The following is a 21448-nucleotide window of genomic DNA, read 5'->3' on the forward strand; positions in this document are numbered from 1 at the left end:
TATATATATATATATATATATATATATATATATATACACACACACACACACACACATATATATATATATATATATATATATATATATACACACACACACATATATTCTATATTATATATATATATATATATATATATATATATATATATATATATATATATATATATAATGGCTTCTACCATTTCATTGCATTTTGAGATTATTTAAACAAATAACTCATGACTCTAAATTACTGGAGTCTTCATTTATGATTTATTGTTTCCGCTGTTACATTCTGCTGCTGCGTTATTAAAACAGTTTATTCCGCTGTTTTTAAAATGTGAATGTGCCACTTTTACTTGATAGGTTATTTGTTCAGCGTCTGCTTAGAGAGTAGAAAATTGCTATTGTCACTTTCTTTCCGCTTAATGTGATTAGCAACTCTTTTTAAAACAGACTTTTGCTGTAACCAGCATTCAGAGCAGGGGAAAGAAAAAAGTTTTATGGCTTTGCTTTTTTTGTGACAAAAGTTCTATCACGGTTGTCTGATGTGAGTCTGAATTGTGAAATGAACACATCATCTGTCATTTTCTCTGTGCATCGAGCTAAAATAGGATGAAATAACTCAACTGCGGCCTCAGTTCAGTTCCCTGAAATGATTACTTTTTATTCCCAGTTCCGATAGTCATTGTATAAACATTGAGGGAAAATTATCTCTTCATCCATTACATTTTACAGGCTTAAAAATAAAGACCAGGATCTAAAATGAGCCTGAAATATCTTTCTATCTTCCTTTCCTTTTTTTTTTTTCCTTTAAAATCAATGCCATTAGCCTTAAAGCTCAGCCTGAATAACAAACATCTGCATGGCTACACCATCATTAGCTGTTGCCTGGGAAGGTTTATCGTCTTAAGCACAAATACCTCAGTAATACTTTGTATCTCAACCAAGAGATTTGCTGTTAAGGTCATCTGTGATTAAATGTTTTCAGATTCCTTTTGAAGACGTGCAAGAGATGATGACTTTCTCTTGTGTTTTACCATTTTGCTTAAGTCAATGATCTTTGATATAAATTGTGAATTTTTTAAAAAATGCATTAAGTTCAAATATTTTCTCTCTTGTCTTACAACATTTAATTTATGCCATCAGAGCAAAAGAGAACACAAAAAAAGAGGAAGGATATGGCCGAGGTCTTTCACTATGTTCTGCTCAGCGTGTCTCAGTGGGTTTGTTGTCCTTTGTCTTTATGAAGAAGAGATAAATGTATCCAAGGAGCTGCTGCTTTTAATCCTGAGATGAGAAACAACCGACTGCAGATTGTTGTTTGTTCTTGTGGAAACACCTGACATTAAGAGGGAAAAAAAAAAGCATCCTACCATATTTTAGAGTGTTAGTTACAGGGAGATCAGTCAGGTGTGTTTGTTAAAAGCCGTCCTTCCTTCACAGCACCTGTGTTTGCCGCCAGAGCCGGCCTTGTGTTATGGCTGCTAGCTGAGGCTTTGTGTTATCTGGCAGCAGCACACACTAATGGTCATATTTTATAGAGAAACCCTCCGGCTGAAATGCTGGAAAACACCGGAGAGAGTTGGACTTTGGAGAGCGCAATGTGTGTTTATTCAGAGCTCGTGGCAATATCACACAGGGAGGAATGGCTCTCTTGTCGCGCGTGCGCATGTGTGTGTGTGTGTGTGTGTGTGTGTGTGTGTGTGTGTGTGTGTGTGTGTCTTGCCCAGTCAGATGCACCAACTTACCCTGACCTCCACGCAGCACCTGCAGTGTCCTGTTCATATGTTTCTCAGTGTGCCATCACCTCCTCCTCACTAAACCTCCCTCAGTTCAACAGCGGTGTTACTGGAGGTGCATAAAGCAGTAGATACCTAATGAGGAGGAGGTTCCACCGTTTTATTAATCAGACGCTTTAACTGCAGCGTGAGCTCGACTTCAGTCTTTTCCTGAGCCATCCAGCAGCTGAACACACAGGTACAACTAATTTATTCCAATCACCTACTTGTCACGAGACAAGTGTGACTCAAGCTTCCATTACCTTATGATAAATATGCCTGTTTTTAGAAATTTTAATTTTTCCAAACATATTCTTTTATTGTGATTTACTGAGAAGTTTCCGTAGCACATCTTTCAATTTAATTTGGAGTATATTTTGCAGTTTTAATTTTTGAAAATTTAATTTTAGTTCTATTTCAAATGTCCTTTTTCTATTCATCGTCACATTTTTTTTCCCTTCAAGTTCTAATTGATGAAAAGTCCAAGCAGTTTCATCTTATCTTCATCTTATCAGGGAAATGGGAATTATGTTACTTTAGTCTTGATTTACATCCTTGTCTCACCAGGTTTTTGGGTTTGCCGATTTGATGTAGTTACAGTCTTAAGATTTACATCCGATTTAGTCACATTTTTGTAAATTAGAAATTTTTTTTTGTCCAAAACATCTGGAAAAGAGTGGTTGCTAAACATTTGTTTCCGTCTTTTCATTGTTGAAATGATTTCAGAAAAAAACAACAACAACCTACAGTAGATGCATATTTCAACCATATATACAGTAGACCCATGAACGTGCATAAGGGTTGCAGATCTTCTGTGTTGTTGTTGTTATATTTTTCATACTTTTCAGTGCTATGCAGCAGTGCGATGAATCGCTGCAAGGCCTTGATGGGAGAAGGTCAAGTCTAGGTCATCTCTATCATATAGAACTGTAGATACTGCCACTGGGAAGAGAAAGAAGTGAAGATTTACAGTAAACGATACAGAGATGAGGCGCACATTTGACACCTGAATGAAATGCTTACCTAAAATCAAGACAGGTAGATCAATTAAACACCTCTGATGGAGTCTGACAGAGACATAAGGATGAGGGAGGCTACAGCTGCCTCTGATTTGTATACGGATCTGATCTGGAGGTAGTCCAGCAGCTCTGGAGTCTGGTCAGATCTGGTCCATCCAAACATTCAGCAATGACCTCATGTCATTTCCTCAGCGCTCGCTTGATTAATACGGACAGTCTGAGGAACGCTGTCAGACGATAACGTGCCTCGCTTCAGTTGTATTAGTGGGTCGGGGGTGAACTGTGGTCAGATGACTGCTGCAGCATGAAATGCAAGAAATGAATGAGTTATAATTCTGGAATTCTGCCAGTTGATCCTCACATTTCAATCTTTGTATGTTTCAGTCATCTGTGCGGAGAGCCACTGTCCTTGGTCAGATCAACGCGGTCTTGAGAAAATAAGACTGAACTCGAGGCTACGCTGCGACTCTGAGGTTGACTCAGAGATTACATATAATGATGATGTCTTGTTTTTCAAAAAATACCAATCATCTTTTGGAGGACCTTCTGACCCCGCCTCAATCGCTCACCCACCCACACGCTGCCCTACACATCTCACTGTTGGCCTTTCTATCGTTTTCTCTTATCAAACTTATCTTTTTGATAACACAAATAGAATTTGGTCATTGCACTTTATATACATAGAAATAAATGGAAAGATCTGTTCAGTTAGGTGAACCCTGATGTAGTTTGGATGAACATAAACACACATACACACATATCCACATATATGTATACACATATTTACACTCTACCACTCTACTAGCCACTCCAGAGCTGGATTGGCGACCTGACATCAATGACTCATTTAACCACTCCAGGCTTATGACTGAACACACAGATCGTGCTGCTCCTCTGCACTGCAGCTGAATAGTTTGAAAAAAAAAAGAAAAAGAAAACGTGGTTCTCCTCTGTTTGCAAGTGAGCTGCATTTCATTGACAACTGTCACTGTCCTGGATTGGGAAGAATGATTTATTTACCACAGTATGTCCGATAGTATGCCCCTTTACAGTTGGCTGCAATCAGATTTTCTTCCGGTTGACCATTTCTCTCACATACGAAATGATTTATGCAGCAGTGCATTTATGCAGGAATATCTATGTTGAACAGCGGACTAAAAATTCCAACTGATATCCTCTTTGACTGTTCGTGGGTTAAAGACTGTATCGAGTCCAATGGAACACGCACAGAGAATCAGTGGCCAGTTCTGCTCCTACGGGTCTCAGCTATTCTCCTCTGCATCATTTTAGCCAAATGCTCCAAACTGGAAACTTGTCTTTCTGAGGTTTGCATCATCTTTTTGTGGTAGATTTCTCATTTTGTGTTATAAAACAGCAAAACAGTCATGAATCAAACACTTGCACGCATGTATGTAGCTGAAGGGCGAGTGTGGTGGAGCCATTGGGATGGAATCACTAGAAATAGACAAAGAGCTTTTATCCAGGACAGGTACCAACAAGAGAAAGTGGAGCTCCAGAAGGCATTAGCATACAATACAGCAGAACAGAAGTAACACTACTGTCTGTTACACACTCCTGGAGGTCAGAGTCATAGAGTGATGCATTACGCTGTCATTCTTGAAAGTTAAAATTACACCCGGTAGATCCGTTCTTTGATGCATTCTGATGTGTGGGTGCAGAGAAAGTCAAGCGATGCAGTAAAAATGCTGGTCATACTTAGAGTGTGTTTAGGACTGTTGTGTTTTCTCTTCTCTTGATTTTAGGATATCTCGCCATCTCAAAGTTGAAATATGTTTTTTCTTAGACCTCCATTCACTTCACAATCAGGCTGTTGTCATTTTAGCTCTCAGTCAAACTGTATGATTCTATAAGTGGTTTTTTTTTTCATCACAGGCTACAGTGTTGCTGAGGAGGTATTCTGCTGTTTGCTGTGACATCGCTTAGAAAATGAGAAACACGCAAGGATCTCATCTGTGCTAGCAATTACTGGCAGTGTTATACTGCAATATACATTTGTAGGACTTAAAGCTGCATGTAAGACAGCATAGAACTCCTTACGTCACTTTTGCTTTGCTCTGTGAAATTGTTTTGACCTCAGACAAAACAACCTGTCAACTTACATTTAAATCAAATTTTATAAAACCTATAGGAAGCACAAAGGACAGGAGAAAGCTCTTTTTTTTATTTTCTATTTTTTACTGCGGTCAACACTAAAATCTGGTAGTGAATTCCTCCAGAACTGACGTTTTAAATGATCCCTATTGTGATAACCAACCTGCCCAAGAGACCAGTGAAAAAGCTGCTCTAGTTTGTTGAAACGTGATCACAGCACTCACCGGGCTGCTTGCAACCTCTGTGCTCACTCGCCTGGGCAGGAACTGCAGCAGTGAAAAGATGAAAAAAAAAAAGGCACTTTGGGGGGAAAGGAGTGACTTTGGGAATCCCTCGCTACCCGTGAGTTTCTGGACATCCTAGAGGACGACACCAATGCTGGCCTTGAATCAGGTGAATCAGCTGCTCGGCTCAGTTCTCCTGCCTCCCGTTTGTGATGCCCTGTGATTACCTTGCAGGCAATCAAAGTGCCATTTTTGTATTTTTCTGTCCCCACTGCATCCAGGGGCCACATAGCACCTGCACACCCACTTCTATAAAGCTATTCCTCGTCCTGCTGTGCATCATCAATACGGTGGCACATTTGAGAGGAATCACACTGCACGCAGAGGAGCCTGCATCTGCTCACAGGGGTGAACAAGCAACTAGAAGCCCCCGGCCAGATGCCTTTGCTCAGACCCTTTAGAGAGGCGGGTTGCTGGCGGATGTCTCATCCCAGCTGAGCAAACGGAACGCCATAACCCTTGGCAATAACCAGCCACCTTCCTGTGAAGAGTATTGAGTACTTTGTGTGTGTGCGCGCACACACACACACACACACACACACACACACACACACACACACACACACACACACACATGTAGATTGCTTTACATTGCCTGCATCATGAATACATTTGATTAGAAATGCACTCGCTTGAGGTCATCCAAAGTGATTATTTCTGTCTTTCTTTCTTTCAACCAAAGTTTAGTGTAACCTTGAGTGTTTTTCCAGAAGTAGGGGCTATTTTCTTATGCAGTGTGTGTGCTGCAGTAACGTCTGTCACAGCCCATTTCCTGCTAGAATCGAAAATGCCATCTGACATACAGCTCACAATGAAACCACCTGTGTGTGTGTGTGTGTGTGTGTGTGTGTTTGTGTGTTTGCGTGTGTGGGTGTTCTCGCTTCAGCACATCTTGTAGTCAGTTTAACAACAACATGACTCAGCTCCACTTACACCATAATCTGATGACTTGACCTCAACCTCCCTCTGTATGTGTGTGTGTGTGTGTGTGTGTGTGTGAGAGAGAGAGAGAGAGAGAGAGAGAGAGATTTGGTAATTTTGTCCAATCCTGTCACTGCTCAGTTTTACATCATAGGACTGACCTCCTTTTCGTATGTTTTCTGTGATTCCAAATGCAAACTTTTTTTTGCCATCAGTGCCAACTGTGGTTAAGAAAACCAAAAGCAGCAATAAATGTCTCAGGGGGTTCTTTTTCTTCATTTTTTTGCATTCACCTCAGCGAGCATTTATATATCACTCTTGCATGCATCGTGTACTAATGGGCCATGCGTGCACCTTTGGCTGTATCAAAATGTTCCAAGCTGTCATTCTTTTATATTGTCACTTATCAATAAATCATTAATTGTGCAAAGTTGTTGAGTTAAAGTGTGGAGTGTAAAACTTCCTGGGCAGCAGGTCATGACCTCTGACCTCCTGCTATAATACAGTCATCTCCTCACTGTCATCCCATAGCTGACACAGATAAAAATAGGTCTCACTGCATTCGAAGAACCCCCAGTGGTTTTATATTGCATTTCAATCTCGGGGAAGTGTTTTGTTACTGTAGTATTAACTGAAATACATTTTTTAGGTCATTGTTGGTGCGTTGTGAATGCAAAGAGGCCTTTTTGTTCTTCAAATTCCCAAATCATCCCTACTCATCCCTTGTCACCTGCATGAATTCAATAATTAAACAGAGAAACACATGGAGATTTTATTAATGATTTATTTTTGTATTTACTAGTTTGGAGTATATTTTGTTTGCATTACCAGAATAAAACGGCTCTCCAAATCAGACATCATTGTGTATACATGTCTTTATTTGTAAATTTGCAATGAATACAACATTTGGATTTCCACGTGATCTACTCCTCTCTAAGTGATATTTATTGTTCAGGGTTATGTTTTTATTTATAAATTGCCTGAAAACAATATCATGTAAGGGACGATATTCCCAATATGATAGAATCCATCAATTTAGGATGAAACCAGACCGTTGGTTGGTTCCAGATGATTTAAACAGAGGTTCCCCCGCCAGCATAAATGTGAAATCATTGCCAGAAATAATAAAAAAAGAAAATGAATTCAAAAAGGTCAATATAGCTGTCATTGTTCCAAAACAAAGAGGTCAGAGGCCTCCGCCCAAGGTGAATCTTTCATTGTTGGGCCCGAAAACAGCGATGAGCAAGCCTGCACACCCTGATTGCACGTCGCAGTTAGTGGCTGTAGAGTGAAAAGGAGCTGAAACCTGGAAATAGTTATTACATTACTTATATTACTTCTGAGCCTAATGGGGGGGGGGGGTCTCAAGTCTCTGGTAGCTTTATGTTTGGGGGGTCAGAGGCTGAAAAGTTTTCAAACCTCCCAATTTAGACAACTTGCTTCCATATATTCTTGTGGAGCACTCATCTTTAAACAGGAAGTGAGGTGGGATTGTCGGGGGGTGGGGTCTCAAGTCTCTGGTAGCTTTATGTTAGGGGGGTCAGAGGCTGAAAAGTTTTCAAACCTCCCAATTTAGACAACTTGCTCCCATATATTCTTGTGGAGCACTCATCTTTAAACAGGAAGTGAAGTGGGATTGTCGGGGGGGGGGGGTTGCTGGTTGAATAAAAATGAGGGGATGTTTATACAAGTTGGTATTTATTGTTGAGTAAATGCCATGGCCGGTTGTTTGCCATGCATCCCTTCTTCCAGCAGTTCCTCCGGAGACCACGGCAGCAGATGCATTAACAAGCAACCAAACTGTTGCGCTCCATGCATTCGCCTCAGGGCTGCATTTGCATTTATGTAATAAACTGTACACAACACAATAATTCTCTGTGGTATTGAAAAAAAGTCTTTGGAGAGTAGTTTTTTTTTTTGTTTTTAATGGCACCACTGATCGCACGCATGGCTCAGAGGTAGAGTGGCTGTCTAGCAACCGAAGGGTAGCTGGTTTGATCCTCACTTCCCCCCGCAGTATCCTTGAGCAAGTTACTGAACCCCTAATTGCTCCTGATGGCCCTGCAACGGGCTGGTGACCCATCCAGGGTGCAACCCACCTCTCGCCCAACGTCAGCTGGGTTCCAGTCCCCCCCATGACCCTTCATGGATAAGCGGTATAGAAAACGGATGGATGGGTGATCGCACGTATGCGTTTCCTCTCTGTATGAGCACAGCGTTAAGAGGAAAAATATTAATTATGAATATTTCAGCTCTCTGTCCACCTGAAGTGTGTGCAAATATTTTTTTTTTCTTTTTCCAGCCTTCAGGAATCTGACCTCAAGCACTGTGTAATGTTTAATGTATGAGAGAACCCACTGATATCCCTGTTGAGGGAGACAAGGAGAGAAGCTACAAATGAAAGTGCATTTTAGATTAGATCTGATAAGACAAAGTGGACTTAATCTTTTGTAACTATTTCCTCGAGGAAATGAGGTGGACTGGATATTTTGACGACAAGAAAATGACTCCGTGACATTTCCCTTGAAGGTTACATAGGATTTTTTTTTTAATTTTACACCTCAGGATATAAATGATGTTTCTGTCATTAGACTAAACGATGGGTTTTCTTATTCATGTACGATCGTTGTTATCACAAGACACTCGTGCCATTCCTTCCTCACACGTCTGCGCTCTGGTAACACAGCACAGCCCCGCTAACAAAGTTTGACACTGGTAATTGTTGTTTGCTTTGTCACATTCTTCACAGTTTATCTCATGTGTTATGGAAATCATCATACATATGGAGCAATGTCAGCTGCGGTCATAGCAGCTATTTGCTAACATGAAGTATGGCTGCCAACCCCAGTGATGTTTCACCTTAATTGATTTACTGTGTCACATCATGAACAGAGCAACTTTTCAACATCGGCTAAATGACTCTGCACTTTAATCACAGGATAGTTAGTTGTTGAGGTTCACGGAGGAACCAACACTCATTCAGAGTGGATGCTTGGGTGCTAAAGTGCTGTGTTGTGTTCTGGCCATGTGGTTAGTGAGTTAGCACACGATCACCTTACCTGGGGGAAAAAAAAAAGAAAAGGAAAAAAACACAACCTTTTTCTGTTTGCAGCATGTAACATAACTGCAATTCATGGGTTTGCATCACCCTGTTTTTTTATGCATACTTTGAAGTATGGTATTGGAAAAGAGGGATGGAAATGCCTAAATAAAAACAAAAAGAACAAAAGAACTATTTCACTTTTTTTTTTTACATCCACTTGGGGTGTTTTTTTTTATTCATGAAAAAAACAAACAAACAAACAAACCTGGAAAATGAAAAAAAAAAGACCAGATAAGGTCTGACGTGGCGAACACTGATCTCACGTGAAGGTTGTTTGCGCTGATCGTGGTTTTTCCAGTTTCCCCATAACGCTCGCCACATGTCTGTAAATCCCAATAATGTATATGTTGCCAAGGCAACTACCGATTTTGTTTCTGGGTTGAAACCTCATTGTCTTTTATCACAGCCATGTCAGGGTACTTTCCCTGTGCCGCCATCTTCCAACAAAACTAGCATAGTTTATCTGCGTCAACCTCTTGATGGAGACGCACCTAATTTGCATTTCTGTGTGTGAAAAATACAGTACAGACATCCTGTGAGCCGGATGTAGTATTTATATACACTGCATTGTGATTATAGGACTTCAACTCACCTCAACTCATCAATCCCACTGGATACGCTAACGTTGGCCTTAATTCATTGATGAGCAACAAACAATCTTTTGTTTTTTGTTTTTTTTCCAAGGTTGAGCACACAATTCTCCAATGTGAGCTGACAGCCACACAACAGCAAAGATGTCTCAGTTTCCTTACTTTTGTGTGTGTGTGTGTGTGTGTGTGTGTGTGTGTGTGTGCGTGTGCGCTTTGAGTCCTGTCAACTCAATTCCGACACGCGCAGAATTTATATTATTAGATAATTTCATAATGGTTTTCAGAGAGAGGCTGAAGGCATTATGTCTCTTTGATACAATGTGACAACAACAGCTCTGTGATACTCAGGAGGATTTTTGTCAAACACACTGTGGCTTCCTAGCAGGTCCATTTTACTGTAATTTCCAGTGACAGAGCTTGTGTCTCTTAACTCATAAAATGAAATGAAAGCTGTGCATAGTGTAGAATTTGGTTGTTGTTGAGTTTTTTTCTGCCATGGAATCAAAGTACCAAACACATTAGAGCTCAACTTATGTGATACTAAAACTAAAAATAAACCTGGACAAGGATCCGTGCAAATAGAGCTGCAATAATTCTCTTTTTAATGATAATTCCGCTTTTGTTGTTTGCATGTTGACTCAGTTATATGGTAATGAAACCATTGTTATGAAAAATAACCATTGTTATGAGAATGCACTTTGCTCTGGTTTAATCAGCGTTGATTTAATTACATGATCGAGAGGAAGAGTTCAGTTAAAAAGGTTCAAAATATATCAATTATTCTGACATATCACAAGTTGATAATACCAACACAACTAAATTTTTATAGTACCTGTCATTACAGAAAGTGGAGCTCAAAGTGTTTAACAACCGAGAGAGAAGAACTTCAAATTATGTCACAGGAGAATGTTGAGGAGAGAATAAAAGCCGAATACATTTCAAAAGATGGAAAATAAAATAAAATGACAATTTAGAAATTTAAAAAAAGACTAAAATACATCAAACACAGAATTACAGAGAGCATTAAAGTGGATAGGTATTTGTCTGTATTTGAACTCTGAGTCTTTAATGTCTCTCAGGTAGTCATAGAGTGCTACTGATATCATGGACCATGTTGGCCAACATATTTATAACTTCTACTGACAATTTTAGTTTCCATAGCTCAAGAAAGACATCTTGACATTTTAGTTTCATTTTAACTTGTTAAACTTGTTTCCAAGAGTTTTTTTTTTTTTTTTTTTTTTAACCCAAATCTTTACTCAAAACCAATGAACCCAGACTTCCATCTGTGGAACAGCTTGAATTTCTTCTCCCAGCAACTTTAATGCGATCACTGAACATTCGCACTTTAATCTGACATTAATTACCTCATAATTACCCTGCTGACAGAGTGTGTCATAACATCCTGGGAAGAGGCGTCAGGCTGCCGCTGAGCCAGAGATGCAGTACATTACACACACATACACAACAGGTTTTTACACAGTTGAGCCACAACATGCATCCCAACAGTAAAGGATGGTAAATGAGCTGTGTTACCAAAGTACTATTACCTCAGTTGTACTCAAAGTACTTTACATTGTAGCCTCATGAATCCATACTGAGCAATGCCAAAGCACAGTTTACTATAACACACTAAGTAACCAACAAATCTTTTCTGTTTTTGTGAAATTATTTGGGTTTATGTCCATAAAGTTGGTAAAAATATTTGTTGAATCTTTTTTTTTTTTTTTTCCTTTTTCAACTAATTGAACTAATTTTGTCCTTCACTCATAATGGTGTAATTAACTTTTTTTTTTTTTTTCCCTCTCAGCAAATTGTGTTTTCTCACAGGTCATTGTTTTTCCAGGTATGCTGTCTTATTCTGACGCTAAATGTTAGCTGAGAATGGTTCCACGGTCAAAATGAGATCCGCTAATGTGCTCATTAATGTCTGATTGCTTGGAGGGTCTCGCTTATGAACACAGGGCAGAAATGTCAGAGCAGTGATCACCGGGAGCCAGGTTAAATAAATCACAATCATTGGTCAGGATTATTTCCCATTCATCACGCTTTCATTGGTCTGCAGCATTTAGCCCGTCTCCAATCATCCCAACTGTCATTCATCACAGAGCAACTTTAAAATGAAAGTGTTTTTTTTTTTTTAACTCATAAATGATCATAGTATGTGGAATGGGCTGTAGGGCTGAAACAGGCCAACAACACACACAAAAAAACAAAACAAAACAAAACAATGTATTGAGTTTTATTTTGTTCCCACACTGATTCAAATATTGTACTGAAATCATCCATCGAGTTCATTAATGTTTCAAACTTAGCGTGGCTCCACTGTTGCTTAAATGTGACTCCCGCTCAAGTTGGAACAATTAAGTTTTCATTCTTGTTCCCAAATATGCCGAAATATTCTGTCTGTTTACAGAAATGGCAATCCTTCACGACACCATGTTATGACCCCAGCTTGGTTGAGGTAGTGGTCTTAACAAGTAAGGGCTTGTCCGGGATAATTAAATATTGTGAATGAAATTAATATTTGTTTGATATTGGTGAGTCTGATGTCTTAGAGTGAGTGTTGTGGAGCTGTAGGCCTGTTTCAGACTAATGCCAGGAAAAGGCTTAGACCAGTCACATGGAGTTTGAGCTACGGGCCTGAGCGTCCTAAAGTGACCAGGAAACAGACCCGCCTCCCACCTCCACTCACTGTTCCACTTCATCCAAGTATTTTGAACTTGATGCCCACTGAGTTTTAGCTTCCCTACCTTTGTTCCGCTTTCATGTAGCCTTCGGCCAGCATCAGCTAGCATTCCTGTCTCTCCTGTTGGCAGTTTTAGTCCCCAAAGACTTAATACTCACCCTGTTTCTTTTTCACCTGCTTGTTTCAGATATTCAATCTACTTTTTCTGGAATACTGTGTTTGAAATGTGACTTGGGTGAACAATCTTAATTTTCTTTATAAGGGGAGGGGTGTTACAGCCCTAGATCAACAACACTTGCCCTAGCTTGGTATGTAAATCAGAGCATCTCCAGGAGCCGATTGGGCCACCCTGCCCAACCACAGTTTGACACCCCCCCATTTCTATGTCTGCTCCTCATCATCATGTTAAGGGGCATCTGCTTCACTCAAGCTGCATCTTTAATAGGACATGGAGACACTCACCTCACCTTGTGATATACTGCTGTATTTCAGTTACTGTATGTGTCTTGTGTTTTGATGTAGTACAGCTTAACTTTTTTTTTTTAAATTGGAGTACTGCTCAGCCACACAGTCAGTGTGCCATTTAGATCTCCCAAATACCATACTCACCTAGTTTGTTGTCTTTTTGTTATTGTCAATATTTTTTGAGATGAATTTTGCTTTAAGTTTGTTTGGATTAGTTTTAGAGAGGGTTGTTCTTTATTGCACCATGAATGAGTTATTCTACGTCCCTTAAAAAAAATGCCTGCAATGGCACAACTTGATAAAGCTGGGGTGGAGTCAAGTTGTGATTGGACCACTCATTGTCCAATCAGCTCCTGGAGATGGCACACTGTGATTTACATGTCACACACAGGTTACATACAAAGGCAAGAGATGCAGCAGTCTGGACTGATATTTGATTTCAAAATAGATAAATACATTTTTCAGTTTGAGGTGACAGTTTTGTTTGTCATAAAAAAACAGGCAAAGATATAAACCCTTTTTATTTTCTACATTTGGGAAATAATGGTTTTGCGTGCCTGCTGTCGATACAGATGGAGCAGAATTTACCAAACTCTTTTTTTAAAGATGCTATTTTAGCTTTCAAGCATCAGTGATATAATGATTGAAAATTTAATGTAACTTTAAATGGATTTAGTGGTGTGTGGGTGTGTGTGGGATTTTGTCAATTAATTATTGACAAGGAAATCAAAGGTTTTGAGTGGATGGTGTGTGGACGGATAGTGTGTGCAATGACGACTCTGGATCAGTTTCTTTCCTATGTGTATGAATATATATATATATATATATATATATATATATATGTGTGTGTGTGTGTGTGTGTGTGTGTGTGTGGCACACGTGTGTTCTGTCATCAGAAGGATGATGCAGGCCTCTGTAATCTATGACTTGGGAAGAAGGGAGGCTTTACACACATATACACAGGAGCAGCCATCTAGCAACCGAAGGGTCGCTGGTTCGATCCCCACTTCCTCCAGTAACCACGTTAAAGTATCCTTGAGCAAGATCCTGAGCCCCTAATTGCTCCTGATGGCCCTGTGATGGACTGGCAACCCTTTCAGGGTGAACCCCGCCTCTCGCCAAATGTCAGCTAGGGTGGGCTCCAGCCCCCCCCCCCCCCCCCCCCACACACACACACACACACACAACCCTGTATGGATAAGTTGTATAGAAAATGGATAGATGGATTCACAGGCGCCTGAGGCTTGTCATGAATGGTCTTTGATTTGACATCTTTCTATCACTTCAAGAGAGAAAATGTCATATTTTCCATTGCAGCTGTGTGATAAGGATTCTGAACGACAGTGGGATATGGAAGAAATCAAAAGTAATGCAATCACATCTTGTTGAATTGCACATGAAAGAAGAGAAACACTTGGATAAGAGATTCATATATTCTAGCAGCTGAATGGATATTTGAGATGATAGAAATCACAAATAGAGTGTTTCAGTTCACCTCTGTCTTTTTTTCAGTAAATCAGTTTCACTTATTTCCTCAAAATGTTTTTTTCTTCATTGTGTAGTTTTCATAAATGTCTTCATATATGCAAGCGATTAGCAGTATATTTCAAAATGAAAATATTATATTTCTGGTGACCTAATTTATGATAAAAGGGATGATCTAAAATTGATGTGTCAGTTCGAGCTTGTTAATCAATAAGATGAGAAATGTGGAATTTGATAATATTGTATATTAGCAGTGCCTGCCTTGTGTGAGGCTTGAACTCACAACCTGTATATTATGAGACTGATAAGCTGCCTGCTGCGCCAACAAAGCACTGACAAACTGCTCTCAAAATCAGGGGAAAAAAAGATAGAGCCTAATGGGTATATCTGTTCAATATAATAATCCGCAAAGAACTGGGATCAACACACTCATTGTTGGAGGGACTTGTCTTTTTATGTACTGTATATCAGCAGATTCAAAGAGGGAGAGCCTAGACTGGACAACATTTTGTAATTTTTTCTTTCAAATGATGTCAGTGAATTTGACTTCTGTTTGGGACTATGCAGCCTTCCAATGTACTTTGATTTCAGGATAATAAAACAAAAAACAAAACAAAACATCAGCCTCTGATTTAGAAAACTGCAAGAAAATGGGCACTTGTGCCTGGATTAGGACTCACAAACATGAGTAAATCCATGTAGTCAAAGTGGGTCGAATTGATGCAAAACGTTGTGTAACAGAATGTGTAGATATAACACAGCCATCTAAGATTAAAGCACTTGCCCCATGTGAGGTTCGAACGCACAACCTTCAGATTATGAGACTGACGCGCTGCCTACTGCGCCAACGAGGCCCTGACTCCCTCCCTTAGGAACCATGAAAAAAAAAAATCCTAAACAGTGAATCTGTTCAATGGAACAACATGAAATCACTGGGGGAAAAACACTCCTGTTCATTGGAACTTGGCATTTTGTATATTGGTTAGTCTTGATGTCAGAGAGGGAAAATCCAGATTGGACAGCATTTCATATTTTTTCCAAATGGTGAAAACCAATTTTGAATTTTGTTTGCTGAATTTGCAGCATTCCTTTGTGGAACACATCAAACTCACGCAAGATCCATGTAGCCTCAGTCTTGATGTTACAGCGACATGGTAGTGGAGGTAGTGAAACTGACAGTGTAGATACGACTGTGACAAACACATGTTTTTGCTACGTCAGATTAAAACACCTGCCCCATGTGAGGCTTGAACTCACGACCTTCAGATTATGAGACTGACGCGCTGCCTACTGCGCCAATGAGGCCCTGACTCCCTCCCTTAGGAACCATGAAAAAAAAAATCCTAAACAGTGAATCTGTTCAATGGAACAACATGAAATCACTGGGGGAAAAACACTCCTGTTCATTGGAACTTGGCATTTTGTATATTGGTTAGTCTTGATGTCAGAGAGGGAGAATCAGATTGGACAGCATTATATATTTTTTCCAAATGGTAATAACCGATTTTGGACTTTGTTTGCTGAATTCGCAGCATTCCTTTGTGGAACACATCAAACTCACGCAATATCCATGTGGCCTGAGTCTTGATGTCACAGCTACATGGTAGTGGACGAAGTGAAACTGACAGCGTAGATACGACTGTGACAGACACATGTTTTTGCCATTTCAGATTAAAACACCTGCCCCGTGTGAGGCTTGAACTCACGACCTTCAGATTATGAGACTGACGCGCTGCCTACTGCGCCAACGAGGCCATGGTTCTATCACCCAGCAACCAAGAGAAGAAAAAAAATCCTAAACAGTAAAACTGTTCAAACTAACAACATGCAATAACCTGGGGGAAAAGCAGTATTCTTCCTTTAAACTTGACATCAAGACTAACCAATATAAAACCGCCAGAGAGGGAGAATCCAGATTGGCAAGAATTTTATAATTTTTTTTTTTTTTTCCAAATGGTGTAAATCAATTATGACCTTTGTTTGCAAAATATAAAGCATTCCAATGTGGAACACATCAAACTCACAGTCGCGTAAGTAGTTACATGGTAGTTGACATAGTGAAACTGACAGCGTAGATAAGACTGTGAGAGATGCATGTTTTTGCCAGGTCAGATTAAAACACCTGCCCCGTGTGAGGCTCGAACTCACGACCTTCAGATTATGAGACTGACGCGCTGCCTACTGCGCCAACGAGGCCATGATTCTGTCACCCAGCAACCAAGAGAAGAAAAAAATCCTAAACAGTAAATCTGTTCAATCTAACAGCATGCAATAACCTGGGGGAAAAGCAGTATTCTTCCTTTAAACTTGGTGGTTTTATAATGGTTAGTCTTGATGTCAGAGAGGGAGAATCCAGATTGGCCAGAATTTTATAATTTTTTTTTTTTTTCCAAATGGTGTAAATCAATTATGACCTTTGTTTGCAAAATATAAAGCATTCCAATGTGGAAAACATCAAACTCACAGTCGTGTAAGTACCTACATAGTAGTTGACATAGTGAAACTGACGGCGTAGATACGACTGTGACGGATGCATATTTTTGCCAGGTCAGATTAAAACACCTGCCCCGTGTGAGGCTCGAACTCACGACCTTCAGATTATGAGACTGACGCGCTGCCTACTGCGCCAACGAGGCCATGATTCTGTCACCCAGCAACCAAGAGAAGAAAAAAATCCTAAACAGTAAATCTGTTCAATCTAACAACATGCAATAACCTCGTGGAAAAGCAGTATTCTTCCTTTAAACTTGACATCAAGACTAACCAATATAAAACCGCCAGAGAGGGAGAATCCAGATTGGCCAGAATTTTATAATTTTTTTTTTTTTTTTTTCCAAATGGTGTAAATCAATTATGACCTTTGTTTGCAAAATATAAAGCATTCCAATGTGGAACACATCAAACTCACAGTCGCGTAAGTAGTTACATGGTAGTGGACAAAGTGAAACTGACGCCATAGATACGACTGTGACAGATGCATGTTTTTGCCAGGTCAGATTAAAACACCTGCCTCATGTGAGGCTCGAACTCACGACCTTCAGATCATGAGACTGACGCGCTGCCTACTGCGCCAACGAGGCCATGACGCCCTCCCTTAGGAACCATGAAAAAAAAAAAAAACCTAAACAGTGAATCTGTTCAATGTAACAACATGAAATCACTGGGGGAAAAACACTCCTGTTCATTGGAACTTGGCATTTTGTATATTGGTTAGTCTTGATGTCAGGGAGGGAGAATCAGATTGGACAGCATTTTATATTTTTTTTTCAAAATGGTTTAATTTTGTTTGCTGAATTTGCAGCATTCCTTTGTGGAACACATCAAACTCACACAAGATCCATGTAGCCTCAGTCTTGATGTCACAGCTACATGGTAGTGGACGTAGTGAAACTGACAGCGTAGATACGACTGTGACAGACGCATGTTTTTGCCATGTCAGATTAAAACACCTGCCCCGTGTGAGGCTCGAACTCACGACCTTCAGATTATGAGACTGACGCGCTGCCTACTGCGCCAACGAGGCCATGATTCTGTGACCCAGCAACCAAGAGAAGAAAAAAAATCCTAAACAGTAAATCTGTTCAATCTAACAAACATACAATAACCTCGTGGAAAAGCAGTATTCTTCCTTTAAACTTGGTGGTTTTATAATGGTTAGTCTTGATGTCAGAGAGGGAGAATCCAGATTGGCCAGAATTTTATAATTTTTTTTTTTTTTTTCCAAATGGTGTAAATCAATTATGACCTTTGTTTACAAAATATAAAGCATTCCAATGTGGAACACATCAAACTCACAGTCGCGTAAGTAGTTACATGGTAGTTGACATAGTGAAACTGACGGCGAAGATACGACTGTGACAGATGCATGTTTTTGCCATGTCAGATTAAAACACTTGCCCCATGTGAGGTTCGAACTCACGACCTTCAGATTATGAGACTGACGCGCTGCCTACTGCGCCAACGAGGCCCTGACTCCCTCCCTTAGGAACCATGAAAAAAAAAAAACCTAAACAGTGAATCTGTTCAATGTAACAACATGAAATCACTGGGGGAAAAACACTCCTGTTCATTGGAACTTGGCATTTTGTATATTGGTTAGTCTTGATGTCAGAGAGGGAGAATCCAGCTTGGACAGCATTTTATATTTTTTTTTCAAAATGGTTTAATTTTGTTTGCTGAATTTGCAGCATTCCTTTGTGGAACACATCAAACTCACACAAGATCCATGTCGCCTCAGTCTTGATGTCACAGCGACATGGTAGTGGAGGTAGTGAAACTGACGGCGTAGATACGACTGTGAGAGATGCATGTTTTTGCCATGTCAGATTAAAACACCTGCCCCATGTGAGGCTCGAACTCACGACCTTCAAATTATGAGACTGACGTGCTTCCCACTGCGCCAACAAGGCCATGATTCTGTGACCCAACAACCAAGAGAAGAAAAAAAATCCGAAACTGTAAATCTGTTCAATCTAACAACATGCAATTACTGGGGGAAAAACACTCCGGTTCATTGGAACTTGGCGGTTTGTATATTGGTTAGTCTTGATGTCAGAGACTGACGCGCTGCCTACTGCGTCAACGAGGCCCAGATTCCCTCCCTTAGGAACCAAGAAAAAAAAAAATCTAAACAGTAAATCTGTTCACTGTAACAACATGCAATCACTGGGGGAAAACACTCCTGTTCATTGGAACTTGGCATTTTGTATATATGTTAGTCTTGATGTCAGAGAGGGAGAATCAGATTGGACAGCATTTTATATTTTTTTTTCAAAATGGTTTAATTTTGTTTGCTGAATTTGCAGCATTCCTTTGTGGAACACATCAAACTCACACAAGATCCATGTAGCCTCAGTCTTGATGTCACAGCGACATGGTAGTGGAGGTAGTGAAACTGACGGCGTAGATAAGACTGTGAGAGATGCATGTTTTTGCCAGGTCAGATTAAAACACCTGCCCCGTGTGAGGCTCGAACTCACGACCTTCAGATTATGAGACTGACGCGCTGCCTACTGCGCCAACGAGGCCATGATTCTGTGACCCAGCAACCAAGAGAAGAAAAAAAATCCTAAACAGTAACTCTGTTCAATCTAACAAACATACAATAACCTGGGGGGAAAGCAGTATTCTTCCTTTAAACTTGGTGGTTTTATAATGGTTAGTCTTGATGTCAGAGAGGGAGAATCCAGATTGGCCAGAATTTTATAAATTTTGTTTTTTTTCCAAAAGGTGTAAATCAATTATGACCTTTGTTTGCAAAATATAAAGCATTCCAATGTGGAACACATCAAACTCACAGTCACGTAAGTAGCTACATGGTAGTGGACATAGTGAAACTGACGGCGTAGATACGACTGTGACAGACGCATGTTTTTGCCAGGTCAGATTAAAACACCTGCCCCGTGTGAGGCTCGAACTCACGACCTTCAGATTATGAGACTGACGCGCTGCCTACTGCGCCAACGAGGCCCTGACTCCCTCTCTTAGGAACCATGAAAAAAAAAAAAAACCTAAACAGTGAATCTATTCAATGGAACAACATGAAATCACTGGGGGAAAAACACTCCTGTTCATTGGAACTTGGCATTTTGTATATTGGTTAGTCTTGATGTCAGAGAGGGAGAATCCAGCTTGGACAGCATTTTATATTTTTTTTCAAAATGGTGAAAAACAATTTTGATTGCTGAATTTGCAGCATTCCGTTGTGGAACACATCAAACTCACACAAGATCCATGTAGCCTCAGTCTTGATGTCACAGCGACATGGTAGTGGAGGTAGTGAAACTTACAGCGTAGATACGACTGTGACAGACGCATGTTTTTGCCATGTCAGATTAAAACACCTGCCCCATGTGAGTCTCAAACTCACGACCTTCAAATTATGAGACTGACGTGCTGCCTACTGCGCCAACGAGGCCATGATTCTGTGACCCAGCAACCAAGAGAAGAAAAAAAATCCTAAACAGTAAAACTGTTCAATGTAACAACATGAAATCACTGGGGGAAAAACACTCCGGTTCATTGGAACTTGGCGGTTTGTATATTGGTTAGTCTTGATGTCAGAGACTGACGCGCTGCCTACTGCGTCAACGAGGCCCAGATTCCCTCCCTTAGGAACCAAGAAAAAAAAAAATCTAAACAGTAAATCTGTTCACTGTAACAACATGAAATCACTGGGGGAAAACACTCCTGTTCATTGGAACTTGGCATTTTGTATATATGTTAGTCTTGATGTCAGAGAGGGAGAATCCAGATTGGACAGCATTTTTTTTTTTTTTCCAAATGATGTCAACCAATTTTGACGCGCTGCCTACTACGCCAACAGGGCCCTGAAGAGTACAATTCAAATCCATTATCAGACGCTAAAAAGCTGTCCACCGTTTAGCAAAACGACTTAAGGCTGAATGGAGGATTCACATGTTGTCATGTATAATGAATCTTATTTAATATATTCTTTCGCTTCTCATCCTGAGTTTTTTTTTAATTTTTTTTTTTTAGATCCAACTGTTGTGCAGTTTTCACTGTGAATTTGTATTCTAGGGGGATCCAGGTTCAGTCTGGGTCACTGTGGCATTTCTGTAGCTGTGATCTGGTTCACCGGAGGGAGAATCTCTGAGGGTCAAACAGTCATCGGTTATTTGCCACTTCAGATCTGTGTGGTGAGAGAGAGCGTGGAGCAGCATTTGTTTGAGGAAGAAATGACTGAACTAGGAATTCTAGATGTCCAGTCTGATGTGATATTGTTATCTTTTTGGATCATGTTTATTTACTATTTAACCTCATGTAAGTTTTGTGTTTGTCAGTACAGTAGTGTAAGTTTAGGATGCAGCATGACTGAACTTTTTTGGAGCTTAAAATAGAATCATGAAACGTAGGGTGCCTCAGTCCTGAAATGAAAACAGGGCTTTGAATATTGTTCGTTTGTATTATTATATAATGGAGAATTCTGAACAGTCTTAGAAGCTCTTGTAAATTGTAGAATCAATAATCAGCAGCACATTTCTTCCATAAATAGACTCA

At 40.0% G+C, this 21448-nt stretch overlaps 1 long non-coding RNA gene and 11 other non-coding genes across 12 annotated transcripts; all 12 read right to left on the reverse strand.

Annotated features, from left to right (window-relative positions):
• Positions 1-1728: 1728 nt before the first annotated feature.
• LOC147254268 (uncharacterized) lies at positions 1729-4284 on the reverse strand. The gene is made up of 3 exons (XR_015118033.1): positions 3800-4284; positions 2602-3076; positions 1729-1856 (listed from the first exon to the last, which is right to left on the reverse strand). It is a non-coding gene; the product is annotated as an uncharacterized LOC147254268 (long non-coding RNA).
• Positions 4285-15209: 10925 nt separating this feature from the next.
• Positions 15210-15282, reverse strand: trnam-cau (transfer RNA methionine (anticodon CAU)). The gene has a single exon. It is a non-coding gene; the product is annotated as a tRNA-Met (tRNA).
• Positions 15283-15660: 378 nt separating this feature from the next.
• trnam-cau (transfer RNA methionine (anticodon CAU)) lies at positions 15661-15733 on the reverse strand. Its single transcript has one exon. It is a non-coding gene; the product is annotated as a tRNA-Met (tRNA).
• A 376-nt stretch (positions 15734-16109) lies between these two features.
• On the reverse strand, positions 16110-16182 carry trnam-cau (transfer RNA methionine (anticodon CAU)). The gene has a single exon. It is a non-coding gene; the product is annotated as a tRNA-Met (tRNA).
• A 369-nt stretch (positions 16183-16551) lies between these two features.
• On the reverse strand, positions 16552-16624 carry trnam-cau (transfer RNA methionine (anticodon CAU)). The gene has a single exon. It is a non-coding gene; the product is annotated as a tRNA-Met (tRNA).
• Positions 16625-16991: 367 nt separating this feature from the next.
• On the reverse strand, positions 16992-17064 carry trnam-cau (transfer RNA methionine (anticodon CAU)). The gene has a single exon. It is a non-coding gene; the product is annotated as a tRNA-Met (tRNA).
• Positions 17065-17435: 371 nt separating this feature from the next.
• trnam-cau (transfer RNA methionine (anticodon CAU)) lies at positions 17436-17508 on the reverse strand. Its single transcript has one exon. It is a non-coding gene; the product is annotated as a tRNA-Met (tRNA).
• Positions 17509-17878: 370 nt separating this feature from the next.
• trnam-cau (transfer RNA methionine (anticodon CAU)) lies at positions 17879-17951 on the reverse strand. Its single transcript has one exon. It is a non-coding gene; the product is annotated as a tRNA-Met (tRNA).
• A 371-nt stretch (positions 17952-18322) lies between these two features.
• On the reverse strand, positions 18323-18395 carry trnam-cau (transfer RNA methionine (anticodon CAU)). The gene has a single exon. It is a non-coding gene; the product is annotated as a tRNA-Met (tRNA).
• A 369-nt stretch (positions 18396-18764) lies between these two features.
• Positions 18765-18837, reverse strand: trnam-cau (transfer RNA methionine (anticodon CAU)). Its single transcript has one exon. It is a non-coding gene; the product is annotated as a tRNA-Met (tRNA).
• A 545-nt stretch (positions 18838-19382) lies between these two features.
• trnam-cau (transfer RNA methionine (anticodon CAU)) lies at positions 19383-19455 on the reverse strand. Its single transcript has one exon. It is a non-coding gene; the product is annotated as a tRNA-Met (tRNA).
• Positions 19456-19824: 369 nt separating this feature from the next.
• On the reverse strand, positions 19825-19897 carry trnam-cau (transfer RNA methionine (anticodon CAU)). The gene has a single exon. It is a non-coding gene; the product is annotated as a tRNA-Met (tRNA).
• Positions 19898-21448: the final 1551 nt, after the last annotated feature.

The sequence above is a fragment of the Aulostomus chinensis genome, chromosome 10, assembly GCF_037954235.1.
Source record: "Aulostomus chinensis isolate RoL2024-O1b breed Wild chromosome 10, RoL_Achi_v1.0, whole genome shotgun sequence".
In the NCBI taxonomy this organism is placed as follows: domain Eukaryota; kingdom Metazoa; phylum Chordata; class Actinopteri; order Syngnathiformes; family Aulostomidae; genus Aulostomus; species Aulostomus chinensis.